The sequence below is a fragment of the Schistocerca serialis genome, chromosome 8, assembly GCF_023864345.2.
Source record: "Schistocerca serialis cubense isolate TAMUIC-IGC-003099 chromosome 8, iqSchSeri2.2, whole genome shotgun sequence".
Taxonomy (NCBI): Eukaryota; Metazoa; Arthropoda; class Insecta; order Orthoptera; family Acrididae; genus Schistocerca; species Schistocerca serialis.
The window spans coordinates 149,423,876-149,445,568 of NC_064645.1; the positions used below are offsets into that span (position 1 = coordinate 149,423,876).

General features: G+C 41.6%; 1 protein-coding gene and 1 pseudogene across 1 annotated transcript in view; both read right to left on the bottom strand.

Moving 5' to 3' along the window:
* Positions 1–3,449, bottom strand: part of LOC126416692 (uncharacterized) — a 469,710-nt gene extending 466,261 nt beyond the window's left edge. The window contains exon 1 of the mRNA XM_050084494.1: positions 3,383–3,449. The gene's annotated coding sequence lies outside the window, so the exon portion shown is untranslated. The remainder of the gene's footprint in view (positions 1–3,382) is intronic.
* A 1,119-nt stretch (positions 3,450–4,568) lies between these two features.
* On the bottom strand, positions 4,569–4,686 carry LOC126417333 (5S ribosomal RNA; annotated as a pseudogene).
* Between the last annotated feature and the right edge of the window lie 17,007 nt (positions 4,687–21,693).

The following is a 21,693-nucleotide window of genomic DNA, read 5'->3' on the forward strand; positions in this document are numbered from 1 at the left end:
TCACTCCCTGAAACCTTTCGAGTGGGCGAGAGCCACACGCCACCTTGGCTCCAGGCTCAGGTTCGCGTCCACCTTGACCTCTGCTCGCTCCCGAAGGAGGTTACCCCCGGTTCAGTCTACCACTCCCGTTTTGTCGAACTTCGTTCGAAGTTCATTAATATGACCTTCATTTATACAGATGGCTCTAAGACCAATGATGGGGTCGGGTGTTCTTTTATTGTCGGGGCACAAAGTTTCAAATACCGGCTCCATGGTCATTGTTCGGTCTTCATAGCTGAGCTCTTTGCCCTCTACCAGGCTGTTCTTTACATCTGCCGCCACCGACATTCTGCATATGTCATCTGCTCCGATTCCCTGAGCGCTATCCAGAGCCTCAGTGATCCGTATCCGGTTCACCCTTTCGTGCACCGGATCCAACGCTCTCTTCAGCAGCTGGTGGACGTCGGTTCTCCGGTTAGCTTTATGTGGGTTCCTGGCCATGTCGGTATCCCTGGGAACGAAGCTGCAGATGCCGCGGCCAAGGCTGCGGTCCTCCGGCCTCGGACAGCTTCTTGTTGTGTCCCTTCGTCAGATTGTAGCAGGGTCATTTGTCGGCGCATTTTATCGCTGTGGCATGCCGATTGGGCTACACTTACAGACAACAAGCTTCGGGCCTTGAAACCTCTTCCCGTGGCTTGGACGTCCTCCTCACGCCCTTCTCGGCGGGAGGAGGTAGTTTTGGCCCGGTTACGAATTGGACACTGCCGGTTCAGCCATCGCCATCTGCTGACGGCTGCGCCGGCGCCGTTCTGCCCATGTGGGCAATTGCTGACGGTCCGCCACATTTTAACGTCCTGTCCGGATTTTAACACCCTGCGTCTTGATCTTGGCCTGCCGTATACTGTAGAAGCCATTTTAGCGGATGACCAACGAGCAGCTGCTCGCGTTCTTCATTTTATCAATTTGACAACCCTCTCAAAGGACATTTGATTATGCTGTTTTCTTTTTTTTTAATCCTATGCCTGTCAGTCTGTCTTTTATCGTGTTTTCCGTTTCGTTGCTGTTTTAAACTTGTGACTCGCGGTGCATTCCTAACGTAGTCTGGGCGCTAATGACCGTTGAAGTTGTGCGCCCTAAAACCACAAAAAAAAAAAAAAAAAGTTGCAGAAGCGCCGTCGATTTGCGAAAGAGCGTGTTACGGCGCAGCACTTCTTCCTTGTGGTAATGTTTTTTCATTATTGTGTTTTGTGGTTACAACCTTCTTCGTATTCTTTGTCATCTCCCTCACTTCTTCCTTACCATCTCCCTCTTTCTCTCTCTCTCTCTCTCTCTCTCTCTCTCTCTGCCACCCTCCCCCCTCTTTCTCCCTTACTCTCATCATCTCCCTCACACACACACACACACACACACACACACACACACACGCACGCACACACATACGCGCGAATATAGGCTATAAGAGAGGTCTTAACGTTCAGAAAGACGCACAGCGTAGTGGTTAATTTCTGCAAAATCTCGGTTTCACTACACTTTTGTCGTCCATGGAGAATGAAGAAGTGATGTTTTGGTTACAATAATGATATAATGAACTCTAAATTAAGTTGCTGTGCGCGTGTGCGGTGGTTCAGCAACAGTTTCCGACTTTTGAAAGCCAGTGTAGTTATTTAGTGCAGAAGTAGAGTGCGCAATACATAAAAAGCAGGTGTTATTAACAGAAGGCAGCTTTATCACATAACGGACTAAGGTTTTTAGATCGCTTAGAAAGAAAAAGAACTTTATTGTTTCCACTAGAACTGATCTGTGTCATTGCTTGTGACTGCTGGCTTTTCTTGTTTTGAACATTGATCCTGAGAAGTTTCCTTTACTGATGGAATGGGATGTAATCAGATTGCTACAGAGCCGACAGTAGTATGTAGAGACGAGTTTTCATTCTTTTGTCACCAGCAAGTTATCTGAGTTAGGCATCACTATGTTATCATCTAAATTAGTGTTGCAAATTGTGAAACATAAATGTCTTTCGGAATTAATTCTTGATCATTTTATTTTCCAAAACTTTATGTAAAAGACATATTTAGCCTAATTCCTATTTAAAACATATCTCTGTTTTTTGTAAAGCTTCACTCTGTACCAGGACTTTTGTAGAATCATGAAATTGAATTATAACTTTACTTTTATTAAAATTTGGATGATACTGTATAATACAGTAATAGCATTTCCTTATGTATATCACTATGGTTACTTCTGCCAACTAAAGTTCACGTCGGCAGTAATCTGCAGCAGTTGTGCCAGTTAGTAATTTAAGTTAGCCGGCAACTGAATTTATTACTCTCAGAAAGCTCTAGATAATTTGTTTCAGCATGCAGCATTCAGTTTTGATTAGTGAATATATAAAAATATTATTTCAAACGGTGTTGGTATAATTGAATGGATATAGAAGTAATAAATGCCCTGACAAGTGCAAACATTTGTAGGGTTATTAATTTTAAAATGAAATCATGAGCAAAATTTGTCAAGCACTGAAGATAACTAAAAATAAAAATCAGTGGATTTGTGATGCTTTCTACGCTCAGTTATGCTCATGGACTAAATGTACGGATAAAATTACCTGAAAATCACAAATTTAATATTTGTAGTGTTTAATAATAATAATAATAATAATACCATTATTATAAGTCGAAATTAGTAAAATTATTTCGGATTGTAATATCGTGGTAGCATGAGTAACCTAATATTTAGACTATCATGCTGAACGTTGTATGGCTGCAACCTTTCGAGCTTAAAAACGCGTTCTCTAATTTTTGTCTACAATAAATATCGAAGCGGAAAGTAATATTATCAGGTAGTAAGAGGAAATGATTATTTTGAATCTTAGGTTAAGCATTACTGTGTCTTTTATGGACAGTAGTGGAAACTACAAATTACTGTAACCAGTCACAATATATTTTCTAAGCATTTTGGAGCGCTCAACTTCCACGACCAAATGATCTGTGTGAATCAACGAGGCATGCAAATACTGTTTGTACGACATATGAAACTCTGTGGCACTGTCTACTAGCATAAGAGAAGAAAACGACAACTTTTTGTATATGAAATCAGCATTTTCCATGTTAAACCTTCTCCTAAAACTGTGCTTTGCTTTTTGTTTCCTGCTACCAGACATTGCCACAGATTATTGAAAAGTCGTACATTCAACGTATACATGCCTTAATAATCTAGATAAATCAGTGTAATGACGGAAGATTAAATCCTGCAAAACTGAAGAAGAATGTCAGTATGTTACAAATGATTCTAATAATTTGTAATTTCAAGTGAAAATGGATATTAGTGAATTTCATTTTCTAATATAGAATTAGACGTATGTCAGAAAACAATAGCGACAGGTATCGCAAAAAAATCATCGTACCTTTCAAGTGCTGCAGCTCAAAGATGTTAACGTACGATGGATGGGCGCTACTGCTCGCTGATGTCAGTCGACGTACGACCGAGCGAAATATCTGTGGCGAGGGGTAACGCACCTACAAATGTCTGCGTTGGTGTGCCTTCTCCCACTAAGTGCTGGTCTAAATAATTCCGTGTTGTCATTCCACAGATTTATGACAAATGAACACGTCCCAGCTAAGAACTTGCAAAGTACTGTGCTGTATTGATGGCTGACAAGCGGAGAGTTCAGGGAAACGTCATTCAAATATAGAATGACTCTTATTATTGAGCATTTCTGAGCCACTAGTCTGCTCGTTTCTGTTTCCAGTGACGGACAGCATTAATTTACCGAGTAAACACTGGAGTTTCGGCTATACTTACTAAGTAGTTCCACATTAACTTTTAAACAGCAATTACGTTTATTGTGGGTTCTGTCTCGTAACAAGCAGTCTTCATTATGATCTCCCGTAATTGGTGCTATTAATATTTACAACTGTGAGGAGCCACTGGTTTATCGCGTTCACATTTCCCTGTTTCTGACTTCTTTTTGTGTCAAAAGAATCTCTCTTCCTCTCTTTCTGCAGCTACAGTTTCACGCACGCACGCATTACTCATTAAAGACCCCGGCCAGCCTGAAACGCTCATTACGGAGCACTCCAACTCTGTTTAGAATTATCCCACATGTACCGTCTATACGATTTTGACTCTGATGATGTGGTTCATTCTGAATTAGGGTTTCTGAATTAGGGTTTTTTGACCAAATGGTTAACTCGGTACACGGTGCCAGTTGCAGGATGCGTATCTAGCGGATACCAGATAAGCAAAAATTTCATGTTCAAAGGTTCGTATGGTTATTGACTGAATATAAAAGTTTAATATGCTGTCATGGTGTACTCATTATCAGGTATAATCTTACGTAAAGTTCAGCACAGGAACACAAGTATTATATTTACTAAATATGTGTATAGCAATCCGTTTTCAGCCCACAAGTGGCCCATCGGGACCATCCGTCCGCCGTGTCATCCTCAGCTAAGGATGCGGTTAGGAGGGGCGTGTGGTCAGCACACCGCTCTCCCGGTCGTTACGATGGTTTTCCTTGACCGGAGCCGCTACTATTCGGTCGAGTAGCTCCTCAATTGGCATCACGAGGCTAAGTGCACCCCGTAAAATGGCAACAGCGCATGACGGCCCGGATGGTCACCCATCCAAGTGCCGGCCACGCCCGACAGCGTTTAACTTCGGTGATCTGACGTGAACCGGTGTATCCACTGCGGCAAGGCCATTGCCCAAATATGCGTATACACTGATGGGAAAAAAGTGCAACACCGAGGAGCTGTACGACTTTAACCCTTTGTTGCCTGACGGTACTTAAAAGTACCAGTAAGTTTTGACTCTAATTATTTTCTCGTGGTGCAGTTTCGTGATCTGAGAGCCTGTCGGTACGTAACAGTAACTCTGCTCTACTGTTTCATAAATGTTATTGTGCAATACATAGACCTCTCTGACGGTCAGAGCTTGAAATTGTTTTTCGCGTGCTGCTGTGAAAACAGAAGATTGTATGTGCTTGTTTCCATGGTGTTGCATGAATTTGTGCGCAGTTTATTGAAACTTCCGTTGAGTTTTCCATTGTACGTACTTACCTTCTTTTTTTTTATAATAGTTTGAAGCATTACGTTACAAGTGAATGAGATAAAGTGGAAAATACAAGGCGGACTTATTAGTACCGTCAGGTTGTGCGAACACTTTATTGTAGCAACAATGCATTACCTCTCACTAGTTGTTCTGTCCACTTTTTCTCACACAGAAATCGGTAAATTCATTTGCCTGTGGAACAATTAGAACAAACAGCAAAGGTTTGCCAGGGAATTTACCTAAAGAAAAATGTCTAAATCAAATCACAGAGTGTCATCTTTAGACCTAACAGTATTTCAATGGATGGAAAATAGAGTAGTAGATTTTGCGTCAAACTTCCATGGCACTGAACAGAGCGTAGTGACAAGAAAACAGAAAGGTGGAACTAGTATGTCTATACCATGTCCAGTTATTGTATGTGTTTACTATAAAAACATGGGTGGTGTGGATCATGCAGACAGCTTACATTCAACTTATGGTCTTGACAAGCGATCAAAGAAATGGTGGCACAGTCTCTTCTGGGGAGCAATAGAAATTGCTTTTGTCAATGCTTACGTTATTTTCAGTGATCTACATGGGGCACTGCCACTGCTGGAATTCAGGTGTGCTGTGGCACTAGGGCTAATGAATGAACAGCAAGTGCCAAATCTCAAAAAGAGAAACTCTGGTAAAGATGAAATAACTCTCCCAAAGAGAAGGAAGGATAACTTTTCTGTTCCGAAGGATGTACGTCTTGGCAACCGAGGAAACCATTTTGTAGTGTTCAGTTGTAAAAGAGGACGATGCGAAATGCGTGCGAAAAATAAAATTCAGTCGAGACCACATTTACAATGTAGTACATGTAAAGTGTATTTGTGCTGCAATGAGGAAAAGAACTGTTTCCTACAATTTGATGAGGTATCACTAAATATGTGATATGTATATACTGTCAAAAATGTATAGCTAAGTTACTATGTATTGTGAAGTTGCTGTAAAATAAATTTATGCGAAATTAAAAAAAAAAAAAAAAACATCAGAAATATCATATTTCGGTTAATTAATTTTCTAATGTAAAAATATTTAATATTTATGTGGAATAAGGTACAAGTTATAAAAATTGGAGCATTTTCCTGCGCATGCTGTGATTCTGTACATGGAGTCTGACGGTAGTTCTAAGTACCAGGAGAGAAAAAAGTTGTGAAAAATAAAATAAAATTTTACAAAAAATCCTACCATCATTTGAGGCCACAAGAACATAAATTCTGCAAAGAAAATGTTAAAAGGTAAATTTTTTCTTATGTCAGGAAACAAAGGGTTAATGAAAGTTGGTAGGTGTTTCAACGGCTGAAACGTGATGTCTGTTCCAATTCCTCGCCTGTTGCTTAAGAGTACCGCTAGTCCCACAACTATGAGGATGCAAATCAGGTTTGCTTTAACATTGTATAAGTCGTGCGCGTCAGTTATCCTTGAAATGTCTGCAGCTCGTGGGCTAGTGGCTAGCGTTGCTGCCTCTGGATCAATGGATCTCGAGTTCGATTCCCGGCCGGGTTGGTATTTTCTCTGCCCGGGGACTGGGTGTTTGTGTTGTCCTCATCATTCCATCATCAACATCATCATCATCATCATTCGTGACAGTGGCTCGATTCGATTGCGTGAAAAATTAGACTGTGTAAAAATTGAGATTGTGTTTAGCGCTGATGACCAAGCAGTTGAGCGTCCCACAAACCGAACATCATCATCATCCTTGAGATTAGACATAGTGAGTGATGTTACTCAGGAGCGCCTTCAAGGCGACAAAGACGCCGTTATCAACACCTCACTGAATTGGAACGAGGTCATGTAATAGGGCTACGAGAAACTGGGTTTTCCTTCCGCGATATTGCAGATAGGCATGGCAGGAATGCAGCCACTGTATATGACGGTTGGCAGCGATGGTCACGGAAATGTACTGATGCAAGAAGATCGGAATCCGGACGGCTACGAGGCACTTCCGAAAGGGAAGAGCATCGTGGTCGGCGTCTGGTTCCGTTGCATCGTACTGCATTTGTAACAGGAATTTGAGCAGCAGTTGTCACTACAGTGACACGATGAACTGTTATAAATGGGTTACTCGAAGGACAGCACCCTGCAAGAAGCCCTGTAGCGTTCATCCCACTGACCCCAAACTAACACCTTTTGACAAACTGCATATTTGCTTCTGTCTCAGGTTCTTCGGCCGACGTTCATCTAATGATTTTACTGACGTTTTGCCAGCACGTGTGCCTGGCATTGTCAAAGGTTCACACTCCATTGCCGGTTGCGAACTACTTTTTGTAACGCCTTTTGCTACCTCGGTGGTGTCAAGCGGGAGCTTAATGGAGGGCAGGGTGGAGCTCTGTTGTGCTTTCAGATGAAATCTGATTCTGCCTCGATGCCAGTGATGGCAGTTTGTTGGTTAGAAGGAGGCTAGTTTAGGACCTGCAACCAAGCAGTCTGTGTGCTAGCTACATTGGACCTGCGTCTGGAGTTATGGTCTGGGTTCAAAATGGTTCAAATGGCTCTGAGCACTATGGGACTCAACTGCTGTGGTCATAAGTCCCCTAGAACTTAGAACTACTTAAACCTAACTAACCTAAGGACAGCACACAACACCCAGCCATCACGAGGCAGAGAAAATCCCTGACCCCGCCGGGAATCGAACCCGGGAACCCGGGCGTGGGAAGCGAGAACGCTACCGCACGACCACGAGATGCGGGCTATGGTCTGGGGTACCACAGGAGCGGTCTCGTGGTTATCCCGTGCATCGTGACTCCAAAACTGAACATCAGACTTGTGATTCAACCTGTTTTGCTGCCAATTACGAACAGTGCTTCGGAAGGTACTGTCCATCAGAATAACGCTACCCCACATACCGCTGTTGTAATCCAGCATGCTCTATAGAGTGTCGACATATTGCCTTGGCCTCCTCGAAGACCAAATCTGTCTCCAATCGAGCATCCATGCCGCATCATCCGACGACAACTCCAGCGTCATCCACAACCAGCTTTACCCGTTCCTGTATTGAGCGACCAAGTGCAACAGGCATGGAACTCCGTCCCAAAAACTGACATCCGGCATGAACGTTTTCATGCTTGCATTCGACATTCTGGCGGTTACTCCGTTTATAAATGCTCCAGCATTTCACATTTTCAATGGCTTATCTAGCGCTTACATTAACCTGTGAATTTGCATTCTTAAGAACTTAAATATGTTTGCCAGACATGGTCTACAGTCCAGAGACTTGTTTGATGCAGCTCTCCATGTTACTCTATCCTGTGAAAGTGTCTTCATCTCCGAATAACTACTGTAGCCTACATCCTTCTGAATCTGCTTGCTGTATTCATCTCTTCATCTCGCCCTCTACGATTTTTTCCACCCACAGTTTCCCCCAGTATTAAACTGGTAATCCTTTGATGTCTCAGAATGTCTCCTACCAACCGATCTCTTCTTGTAGTCAAGTTGTGACACAAATTTCTCTTCTCTCCAATTCTATTCAATACCTCCTCATTAGTTATGTGATCTATCCATATAACCTTCGGCATTCTTCTGTAACACCACATTTAGAAAGCTTCTATTCTCTTTTTGTCTAAACTATTTATCGTCCGCGTTTCACTTCCATACATGGCTACACTCCATACAAATACGTTCAGAAAAGACTTCCTGACACTTAAATCTATACTCGATGTTAACAAATTTATCTTCTTCAGAAACGCTTTCCTTGCTATTGCCAGTCTACATTTTATATCCTCTCTACTTCGACCATCATCAGTTATTTTGCTCCCCAAATAGCAAAACTTATTTACTACTCTACGTGTCTCATTTCCTAATCTAATTCCCTCAGCATCACCCGACTTAATTCGACTACGTTCCATTATCCTCGTTTTGCTTTTGTTGATGTTCATCTTATATCCTCCTTTCAAGACACATTTCATTACTCTTCATTCATTAGTCTTTGATGATTCGTCCAGCTTTTGAGAATTACAGAACTTATTGTCATCCAACAAAATTTACACGTAATTTTAAATGTTTCGAAAATTTTTCTCGCTTATATTGCACCCAAAAGAATGAAGAACATCGCTTACACTGTTTTCGCTGTTCGTGCAGTAAAGCTCAAGCATCAGGCACGACGTTTTAATACATTACTTCTTTGTTACTATCTGTATTCGCTATACATTTTTCAGTCAGCATCTACATATACAACTAAATGCACCTTCAAAATTCTATCGTTATTCGAGACATAGTTCGCAAGATATGACGTTGTATACAAGGAATCCGATTCTTTAAAGAACTACGAGTGGAGGTTTACTTTTAAGATCTCGAACACTCACACAGCTTCTCTGTTTCATACCCTTCATAATTTGTCAAGCTACGTTCCAAGAGTTAAACATATAAAAGCGTGTTTCTTGAACAGGGAGCTCAGAAACGATAGACATCAAGATGTAGCTCAATCAAAAGCCATTCATAGGTTCCAAAGCATTCAGCCTAAATGTATCTGGAATCATAAATAATCCTTTGAAAGAGCAAAGCAACAATCCTGGAAACTCTCCAATAGAAGAAAAAATAGTTCTGAAAGGATGCGATTTTCCCTACTGGACATAGACGCCAGCGACGTAGCAGTCAACGGCAGCAAGCTGGCAGACTTCCGTCTTCGAATTACATCACGCACTTCCTGCACATACGGTGGAGGTCAACCTGCGTCAGACGAATATTGTCGTTCATGTGGAGGACGTCTGGCATAATTTAATTTCTGAAAAGCCGCACATGCTGTACTTCGTCAACTCTGTTGGAGATATATCTTTGACCACTAACGAAAGTGTGAAGCTCCATATAACTCTCCACACCAAGAGGCCACCATCACCCATCTGGTCTGCCTAATCGATATTTCTGCGACAGTACCTGATACCACTACTCTTCAGACCAATGTACGATGAGAATCATTAATGTACGATCAGAATCATTCTACAAAGGAACTGGAAGTCTCGTATTGTGGCACATTCTTCCTCCTTTCGTGGTGCAAATTAGACTTTTCGTACTCCATAATAAATGGATCCGTCTCTGCGCTGCTGTGTGTGAGACTCACACGCAGGGACACGAAAAAGTATCCCTACATCTTCGTATTGGAAGCCTTCATCTCTACACATATATATTTTTATACGCGATACGTTTCAACTGATGCATTATAAAAGGTATTATATCGAATGATAGTGATGTTTTACTAGGTCTTTAGTATTCACCCAAAATTTGGCCACAAGCGTCAGTGGCAAGAAGTAGAGAAGATGCAAAGAATCTACCTTTCGTTATAGGTTCATTTAGTAAGGCGTCACTGGTAGATTCTGCAAGAGAGGCATTTTGCACCGTACGTTCCTAAAGCAGTCAATATGTTGCTTCTTCCTAGATGTGTTTTCCGGAAAGCCCATCGGGATAATCACGGAGATGTGGGGCCTGCACAGGGGTTTGCTGCAGTCGTTCTCTCTGGTGCCCGCGGGGATGGGGGGGGGGGGGGGGGGGGGGGGGGGAGTTGGAGTGGGAAATTTGTGAAATATCACTGTTGCTCAAGGTACTTATTTCTTTACAACATTAGGTTCCCTGCGGTATGTAGATGAAAATGTAGATGTAGAACTGAACGTGTAGTGTGACTGCGACGGACAGAGTAAAAACCCTCACAAATGATTAAACAGTTCGTGAAACTCCATTAGTTTTGTAAATTGCAGCCATCGTCCGCTTTTGTTCGATCTGTTGTAAGGCATCGGGGTGCCTCAGTTTTACGTGTCGTGTCTTCCAGTCCCTTTTTCTCTCTGTTTTATCACCGCCACCACAATAGAAGTTCAAATGTTAAAATGTGTGTGAAACCATATGGGACTTAACTGCTAAGGTTATCAGTCCGTAAGCTTACACACTACTTAACCTAAATTATTCTAAGGACAAACACACACACCCATGCCCGCACCCATGCCCGAGGGAGGACTCGAACTTCCACCGGGATCAGCCGCACAGTTCATGACTGCAGCGCCGTAGACCGCTCGGCTAACCCCGCGCGGCACAATAGAAGATTGCTGGTTCTTACCCCATAGGTTTGCTTGCATGCGCACATGTCATGTATTGTTCACATGTATTTAATTTATTTCACACATATTTGACACATGTTTCAAGTGTCTCTATAGCGAATTTCAGTTTGCGGTTTCGTTTACAAGCGGCTAAATGTTTATTCAGACATATCTTCTGAACTATGTGCCGTACAATGATATAATTTTGTAGATACATTCAGGGGCATATGTGGGTACCGTATGCGAAATTTGTTGCGAATAGAACTACTAGTAAAGACAGAAAACATCTAAATGTCATGCACCCTGATTTTCACACATCTCTGTGTTTATGACGCCATACCTTCTAAACTATGTGGCTTACAATGATATAATTTTGCGGGTACATTAAGTGGTGTGCTTGAATTCTGTCCCCAATAAGTGACACGAATAGAGTTATTAGTAAATAATTAAAACACCATGCTTCATGAGTCAGTTTTACTTTATTAACAGCGAAAATGCAGCAAGCGATGACTCTTTCCCTTTCATCATTTTGTGGAGGTTGTCAGAAAGAACAAACGTCTTGTGTAAAGGCTGTTGTAAGGCACAAAAAGCTCTTTTTCTCAAATACTGGAGTAATAAATTCTGGGTATTCACTCGTCGAGGGCTACTCTATTTCGTACCCCCTCCCCCCCCCCCCCCCCCCGCCCCCAGTCCACCCTTGAGACAGGCAGATAGGCAGATGGTTCTTACTCCCAACGCGGTTCTTTCCGGGCAGTAAGTGGTATGTGTACCACGGGTGGTTGAAATCGACCAGTGTTTTAGAAGGTGATGTGGAACATACGTACATACACTTTTATAGTGAGAGGGTCGTTCAGTAAGCAATGCAAAATACCCTTTTCTGTGCTATTTTCTGTTTAAAAAATTTCGAATTTGTTGTGGGACATGGTGGAATATTCCCACTTCAGTCCCAATAGTTTCATGAAGTTCTAATAGATGGCTGCGCTATACGTAGGCTTCAAGATGTCGTCTGTATGGGAGGTGCGGTCCAAGAAGACATCTGTCATTGAGTTCCTTTTGGCGGAAAACCAGAGCATCGCAGATAGTCATAGGCTCTTGCAGAATGCCAGCGGAGACCTGGCAGTCAAGAAAAGGACGTTGAGTTATTGCACGAGGCGGTCTGTCATCACCGTAAAAGGTCACGCCAACATGTCGATCCTCTCCATGACTACCTGCCACAAGCAGCTGTAGTTCCTGTGGTGTGTTCGTCGCCACCAAAATGCAAAGGAACACCTCCTTCACCGTAATAATGCAAGGTCTCACGCAAGTCTGTGCACCCAAGAGGGGCTCGTTAAACCTCATGGAAGTGCTCGTCCTCGTCCACTCTAAGGCCCGGATCTCATACTATGGCTTAATAGACGTGTTACAAGAGGTTTTGGTCCTAAGGAAAATCTGTAAGAGGGTCATAATCATCTATTAATTCACTCAGTGACCATACTGGGGCCGAAATGGAAGATAAAAGAAAGGAGGCCGAAATACTGAATTCGGTGTACCGAAATTGTATCACCACAGATCATAACACGGTCCCTCCCTTCATTCGTCGTACGAACGTCGAAATGGCAGATGTTGAATATCCGACCGTGGAACAGAAATGCAAAATGGTTCAAATGGCTCTATGCACTATGGGACTTAACATCTGAGGTCGTCAGTCCCCTAGACTTAGAACTACTTAAACCTAACTAATCTAAGGACATTACACACATCCATGCCCGAGGCAGGATTCGAACATTCGCACCTGCGACCGTAGAAGCACCGCGGTTCCGTACTGAAGCGCCTAGAACCGCTCGGCCACAACGGCCAGGTCAGAAGTGCAACTACAATCGCTTAGTAGTGGAAAGGAGTCAGCAGCGGATGAGATACCTATAAGATTCTAAAAAGATTATGTGAAAGAACTTGCTCCTCTTCTAGCAGCAATTTATCGTAGATCCCTTGATCAACGATAGATATCTAACGACTGGAAAAAAGCGCAGGTCATTCTCGTTTTCAAGAAGTGCAGTAGGAGAGATCCACACAATTATAGACCTAAAACATTAATGTCAATATCTTGTAGAACTATGGAACATGTTTTATGTTAAACAAATAGGACGTTTTTTGAGAATAAAAATCTCTTCTACAAAGATCAACATGAAAGTGAGTTCACTCTGTTCTTCCATGTGTTCCACAGTGCCGTAGACAATGGTTCTCAGGTTTATGCCCTGTTCTTAGACTTCAGGAAGGCATTTGGTACAGTCCCGCACTGCTGTTTAGTGACAAAAATTCGAGCTTACCTAGGATCGGAGCAGATATTCGATTGGATTCAAGACTTCCTGGCAGGTGCAGTAGAACTCAACACGCTGCTCTTAACGGAATAAAATTGGCAGATGTAAATGTAATTTTCGGAGTACCCCAAGGAAGTGTGATAGGACCGTTACTATTTGCAATATATAGATGATCCGGTAGAAAGCGTCGGATGCTCTTTAAGGCTGTTCGCAAATGATGCGGTTGCATACAACAAACGCCAGAACACAGTGACGATTTGCAGAATGTCCTCCAGAGTACTGACGAATGGTACAGGCTCTGGCAGTTAGCCCTGAACGTAAATAAATATAAAATATTGCGCTTATATAGCAAAAGGAATCCATTAGTGTACAGCTAATGATGACAAACCGCTGGAAACAGTATCTACCGTAAAATATCTAGGAAAAGCTATCCGCAGCGACATTAAGTGGAATAAGCACATAAAACAAATAGTGGGAAAAGAAGATGCCAGACTCATATTCATAGGAAGAATTTTAAGGAAATGAACCTGTCCACGAAAGAAGTGGCTTATAAGGCGCTTGTTCGGCCGATTCTTGAGTATTCTTCAACAGTCTCGAATCCCTACCATGGAGGTATGATACAAGAGATAGAGAAGATCCAACGAAGAACGGAACGTTTCGTCAAGGGACGGTTTAACTGTCCCGAGAGCATTTCGGAGATGCTTAACAAACTCAATCGGCAGACATAACAAGAGAGACGTTAAGCATCATGAAGAGATTTACTATTAAAATTTCGAGAGAGCACTTTCTGGGAAGAGTCGGACAACATATTACTTCCCCCCCCCCCCCCCCCCCACGTAAGTCTCACGTAATGACCAAGAGGAGAAAATTCGAGATATTAGAGACAATACAGAGGCTTACCGACAGTCATTCAAGCCGCACGCTGATCGACAGTGTAACAGTGTTGGAGGGCTCAGTTAGTGGTACGGAAAGTACCCTCCCCCCCCCCCCCTCACCCTATTAGGTTGCTTGCGGAGTACGACGTAGACATAGATAAGGACATCCATCTGCATCACAGTGCTCTGGCGCATATGATGCAATTTGTGACTGATTCATTCGATCTGTTGGGCTGGGAAGTGTTGTACCACTCACCACACTCCTCATTGTTTCATTACTAAGGGGAAGCACACATGGCATTCGCTTCAGCAGTGCTGCAGACATTCGTCGGGCAACAGACAGCTTCATTCGAACTATCAACACATTTTAGTTGCTAATGGTATCCTACGACTTATATGTCGCTGGAAACGAGTTATTCACAACGCTGGTGACCACTTTGAATAAAAGTTTACTTTGAAACATACATCTCTTTTGTATAAGTTGGAAATAAATGGTTATCACTATTAAACTTGCAACACTCTAAAATAACAGTTTAGCAGATGCGACGAGGATATTCCCGGTCATGAGAAGTCTTTTAGTATCACCGTCGGACTTAATCTCATGACGAAATTCCTAAGAATGTAAGTTTGAAACACAGAATTGTGTCGTAGTGAATCATGGACTGTGGCAAAACCGGAAAACTAGAAAACCGAGCTTTTACGTGTGCTGCTATGGAAGGACGTTGACAATTTGTTGGATTGGTTCGAAAACGAAATGAAGAAGTTCTCCACACAATAGGTGAAGAAAGCAACACATGGAAAACACAAAGTTTTTGAGTCCACACCTAGTGGTTTGCGGTCGCCGGCACGATAGCTCAGCGTGTTCGGTCAGAGGGTTAGCTGCCTTCTGTAATAATAAAAAAACTGAGTTAATGGATCATCGATGAACTTCAACGGGTGTCATGGGACGTCCGCTCCGAACAAATCCAACGGACGTAAACGAACAAAATGAGATCGCAAAAAGAAGTGGTTAGCATTGCTGTCTCTGAATCACGAGGTCCCAGGTTCGATTCCCAACCGGGTCAGGGATTTTCTCCACCAGAGGCCTCAGTGTTTGTATTGTCCTCGTCATTTCATCATAATTCGGAAATATAACGTTACTGGACAGTGAAAAGTATGGGAATTTCTACGGGCGCTCGTAGCTACGCAGTTGAAGGCCCACAAACCAAACATCATTATCATGAGTTTTTGAGCACTAACAGACACATCCAGGAAATTTATTTATGGTGTCAGTTATAGTTTTACATTAATGATCCGTCAGTCTTACGGCTGGTTCCGTCTGATCTACATACTGCTGGCTAAGCCTAATGTTGATTATTGATAGCTGTGTTGTACTGTAACTCTTCATAGTGGCGTTCATCAGCTTCGTGAGTGAATCCATCTGTCACACGTTAGCTTTGCTAATGTATAGAAGCGCAAACGTCCTACTATATCCCCTTCAAGCTCGACTGCTGTAATTATTTTTGCTAACTATAAAACAATCCTTACAGTGTGAATGTGCCTCAGGGAGTAAGGTGTTAGAACGAATAGTTTTTATGTAGAACCGAACGACAAAATTCAGCACTTTCTAACCATATTGAGCATTATTTTATTTTCTATTTCTTCAAACATATAAATTTCACGTTATTGGTAACATAAGTGCGTTTATTTCTCAAAATCATTTGGAAAACTTCTCTCAGCCGTACATAGTTGCTATTTGTCGACTAAACTAGATAGTGTGGTATTCATAATGGCAACCGTTTCGACCATCTTCAGTCTTACTCACAAGTGAAAGTTTTTGTTGGAATCTGACTTACATCACGAGGCAATTTTACAAAGCATCGAGGAAGCCTATACCTCGAATTATCGCCCATGCTTCCGTGTTACATTAATATTACTCTCAGATTTTGTGGGCCGCTGGCTTATTTAAACGGCGAATTTGTTCCGTCCGCTCGTAACTCACTTCCCCCCGATTCATTCTTTCTTGTTTCCTGCCTTTCTGATACTCTGCTGACTTTACAATGTTTGCGAAAGTTGTGACTGCACCCATAATGATAGCAGGCTACGCCAGACTTTTGTTACCGACTGTAAAATGTAGCTGCGTCTTCCTCCCCAGTTCTGCTTTCTTTATGGCGATCGTTTTTTGCTTCGATTTCTGCTACAGCAATTTCTTTGCTTGCTACACAGTTTAAATCCCACTGAATCAAAACCTTATTTCCTTTGTTTTTATCAGGTGTTTCTCCTATATTGTGTGCACTCGTAAAGAGGGAATTTATCACTGCGTTGTTTGGTGTCACTGTTAATTCTAAATGGAAGGTACTTTTTACGTGGCCTCAAATCAGGACCTCCCGATAATAATGACAGCTGATTTTAGCTTTTTACATTTCAGCGCCTATGTTAGTTTCCACCAAGAAGAATTTGCCTGATGAAACATTCATTCTTTCCACGATACTGAAATACGACCACTATGATAATCCACATTGTTCAAATATGGAGCAACGCGACGTAATTGCCGCACGTTTTACCAGCCATATTGGCCTTTACACCGCACGGGAGGCTGAATCTTCGCTACCTGCTTGCATTCAGAAACATTGTTACGTCTGATCGCGAATGACATGGTACACATCGTTTGTTCGCCTCAGTTAACTTTTCTGATGAATGTCCATGGATCCCTAGGGAGAAACGTTACGAGTTCACAATTAAAATCAACAGGGACAACACTCAACCCTTGCTTTATTTCTTAACAATGTTATTTACTGCTATCACGGTAATTTTTTTCCATGTTAAACGTACATGTATTGTCACTGAAAACACAGTCCACTTCTTGCTCATACCTCGTATCCATCCAACGAGTGGCCTGTTCATCGTCTCTTCGCTTGAACGAGATGGAAACGTCGACTTAGTTCTCAGGTTTGCATCTGAGGGGTAACTTTGTCCAGCCATCAGTGCCAACATGTTACCATCAAAACGTAAGTACCCAAACTGCTGTCATCATCAGGATGTCATTCTTGTCGACTTGAACCATCCAGCTTGTGTACCAGGGTCCATTACCCCCAAATGTGAAAACGGGTCAGTCTTCATCATTTTAGCCCTCGCTTCTGCTGATTTCGTTTCGTGACACGACACGATCTTTCAGCAGGACTTTTTGTGGGATTGCGCATTGCCTACCAGCAAGGAAATTTTGTACTGATATCATGGAAAACACTCTGATATCAAGTCGTTGCATCTTCTTAAGCTGCGTAATGACATCTACATCTACATGATTACTCTGCAATTCACGTTTAAGTGGTTGGCAGAGGGTTCATCGAACCACAATCATACTATCTCTCTACCATTCCACTCCCGAACAGCGCACGGGAAAAACGAACACCTAAACCTTTCTGTTCGAGCTCTGATTTCTCTTATTTTATTTTGATGATCATTCCTACCTATGTAGGTTGGGCTCAACGAAATATTTTCGCATTCGGAAAAGAAAATTGGTGACTGAAATTTCGTAAATATATCTCGCCGCGACGAAAAACGTCTTTGCTTTAATGACTTCCATCCCAACTCGCGTATCATATCTGCCACACTCTCTCCCCTATTACGTGATAATACAAAACGAGCTGCCCTTTTTGCACCCTCTCGATGTCCTCCGTCAATCCCACCTAGTAAGGATCCCACACCGCGCAGCAATATTCTAACAATGGACGAACGAGTGTAGTGTAAGCTGTCTCTTTAGTGGACTTTTTGCATCTTCTAAGTGTCCTGCCAATGAAACGCAACTTTTGGCTCGCCTTCCCCACAATATTATCTATGTGGTGTTTCCAACTGAGGTTGTTCGTAATTTTAACACCCAGGTATTTAGTTGAATTGACAGCCTTGAGAATTGTATTATTTATCGATTAATCGAATTCCAGCGGATTTCTTTTGGAACTCATGTGGATCACATCACACTTTTCGTTATTTAGCGTCAACTGGACCTGCCATACCATACAGTAATCTTTTCTAAATCGCTTTGCAACTAATACTAGTCTACGGATGACCTTACTAGACCGTAAATTACAGCATCATCTGCGAACAACCTAAGAGAACTGCTCAGATTGTCACCCAGGTCATTTATATAGATAAGGAGCAGCAGAGGTCCCAGGACGCTTCCCTGGGGAACACCTAATATCACTTCAATTTTACTCGATGATTTGCCGTCTATTACTATGAACTGCGACATTCCTGACAGGAAATCACGAATCCAGTCGCACAACTGAGACGATACCCCATAGGCCCGCAGCTTGATTAGAAGTCGCTTGTGAGGAACGGTGTCAAAAGCCTTCCGGAAATCTAGAAATATGGAATCAACTCTAGGTCCCCTGTCGATAGCGTCCATTACTTCGTGCGAATAAAGAGCTAGCTGCGTTACACAAGAACGATGTTTTCTGAAACCGTGCTGATTACGTATCAATAGATCGTTCCCTTCGAGGTGATTCATGTTACGCTACTTCTTTTTCTGTTTGTGTGGAAAAGAAAGACTGTCGAAATATGGTGTCACTAAAGACAGCTCAAGCTGTCTGACTTCCAGAATGCAGTTCGAAGATATCCACTTCCCCCAGTGGACGTACAGTATACCTCTGAATTCGGCCTGGAAGGTTAAAAAGAATGACAACGTACAGCGTTTGCTAACCACATGCACCAGACTCCTAATCCCCACGTTATGTTTGTTGAGAGCATAATAAACAGTTGATGATTATTTTCTTGTTGAACTGAGACGATCAGGTCGGAAACATCTTCGTTATTTTCTAAATAACGAATACCAGTATTGGACACAAACATACATTCGCACAGACGTCACATTTATTCATACACTTATATATTGATCAGCGAAGATCATGCTTCCATTTAATGCGATATTTATCTATAAATTGTTTCTGATCAATCCTACGAATAGCGTAATTCACTGTCAACCATTAACATGAGTATAAACATTAATCGTACCGTAACACGATTTCTGGTTCGTATAGTTATACAAATACATTTCTCGTTGTCTATCTTCTTAGTTAAACCGTGTTTTTCACTTCTTTTATCTGTAGTCAGTCTTCCTTATTTCTTTGTATTGTTTCTGAAAGTAACTGAAAATTTCTTACTACCTATTTTATCTGTTTACGTTGACATATAATTTGATGTACTGAAATAAATATGATTTTTTCTAGTATTATTATATATTATTATTATTATAGTGTGTAGTTAAAACACACATTATCGTCATACTGAAAATAGATTCCTGACGATAGCGACACAATATCGTCCTCACTTGACGTTAGATATATTTATCAAATTTTTTTCTGTCAACCAACCATAACGCACATTTTCATGAAACAGCAAAGTAGTATTTCTGCTTATGGGCTTCAGCATAACAGCTTCTGATATCATTTCAGGTAAGGTGTTTGCAGACTTATTACTGTTACTTTAAATAAACAGTATCAAGCTAAAGAGGACAAAAACTTTATAAAAATTAATCTCTGTAAATCTCTCTGTGTAATACTAGTCTTTGTGTACGACGTTATAATTTCTCTCTATACGTAAAAAGCGACTGTTATTTGTTTCCTTTTTTCTCTTTTTGGCACTGCGCGATACAGATGTAAAGGCATTCATGTAGACTTTTGCCAGTAATAACTAGAGAAATTTCTTTCAGAAATTTGTTTTATTTTGTGAAACTTACAATCTTTCGTTTCTGCTTTATTAATTATATGGAACAAGTGATTTTTGTTCATTTCATTCCAGATGGGAGCGACTTACTTGGCGACGTAGTGATTGACCGCTATAAGCGCTCTACTGATTGTTGTTTTATCTTTCGATCATCAAACCTACCCCTTTATACAGAGGCTGATTGACGTATTACAAAATAATTCCCTTTGTGTGAATACTAACTACGCTCACGAGTATTTGCCACCTACAGTGCCGTATACCGCCAGTGGCCTTTTGGGATTGCATTTAATTTCCATTCTTAAGGCGGTGAATTCAGTAAGTTTGTCTTTATTCAAAACTGAAATATTCAGCACGTATGATAATTGTGCCTTCTCCCATTTTACCGCCTTTTAAGTAAGTACTCTTTCTTTAATACTTTGTGATAATCACGAAAAGACATCTTATCAATTTATATCTCGGGAACCACCTCACCATACACTATCCATACAGCAGCGTAAGGAAGGATTTTAGATGTCGTGTGTTAGACACCATGAACATATCCAAAAATTTATGGTATTTTAAGAGTTTTTTAAAACGGCGAGGAAGTATTTACATGTGGTAATGATGTTCCGTAGTCACGAATTCCATTCATGCTATGATCCAGAAGAGCAATCGAAGATTCAAAACTGTCGGTGGTAGACCACAGGATTCCCAAACGCATCATTATCATGAATCATCCTGAAGTACTGTCAAGAGTCCTGCAGCTTTGAAAAAAGAATTTACCGTTTTGTGTGAATCATTGGTCATCACAATATAACAGACTTGCCGGCCGTTGTGGCCGAGCGGTTCTAGGCGCTTCACTCAGGAACCGCACGACTGCTGCGGTCGCAGGTTCGAATCCTGCCTCGGGCATGGATGTGTGTGATGTCCTTAGGTTAGTTACGTTTAAGTAGTTGTAAGTTCTAAGGCACTGATGACTTCAGATGTTAAGTCCCATAGTGCTCAGAGCCATTTGAACCATTTTTTAACAGACTTGGATTAACAGTCTGAAGCAATGTTCGCAAAAGAATGTACTTCCATTTGTATACCATACAAGACCCACGCTGTATGTAATAAAACACATGTGGAGACACTGCTTTGTACAAATTTCGGGTATCATTTTATCTTCTGTAGGTCCTCTGTTGACAATTCGTACTTGCAGTCGCATATAGGAATAATCACAGCTGTGTTTTATGGTGTCTTGTGAGGTGTTTAACGGTTCCACGGTATTTCCAGTTTGGTAAATATTTTTGCTAGTACAGCGAACCAGACAACATACCATTATGCTATGTTCCATAGATGTACAGTTGGTGGCAGGTCTTGCGATAGCGCTCAGTGGGAAAGCTAAACATGTTCCACAGGGTGTTGAATATTACGAGGAAGTGCGCGAAAGGCTGTTGCTCTGTCAGAAGGGAATGTGTTCCTGATATTGTGGGAATAGCAACAGAACAAACTGAATGTTTATCTCATAGCAGTGCTCTTTGTCATCGTTCAAAACAAATACAGTCCTTGTAAATGACGCTGCTATCGGTCTTCAGCTTTCCCGATTTCCACAAAGAAAACTCATACTACTGAAACTGGCTTATTAATAATAATAAATTACTATCACGTTGTAATTTAATGTTCATCTAGGTTATAATATGTAATTTTTTAGTAATGATACCTAATGCGTTATTTTAAATTTGGATAACTGAATTCTCGATTGAAGAATATTTTAGCAAGTATTCACGTAGACTG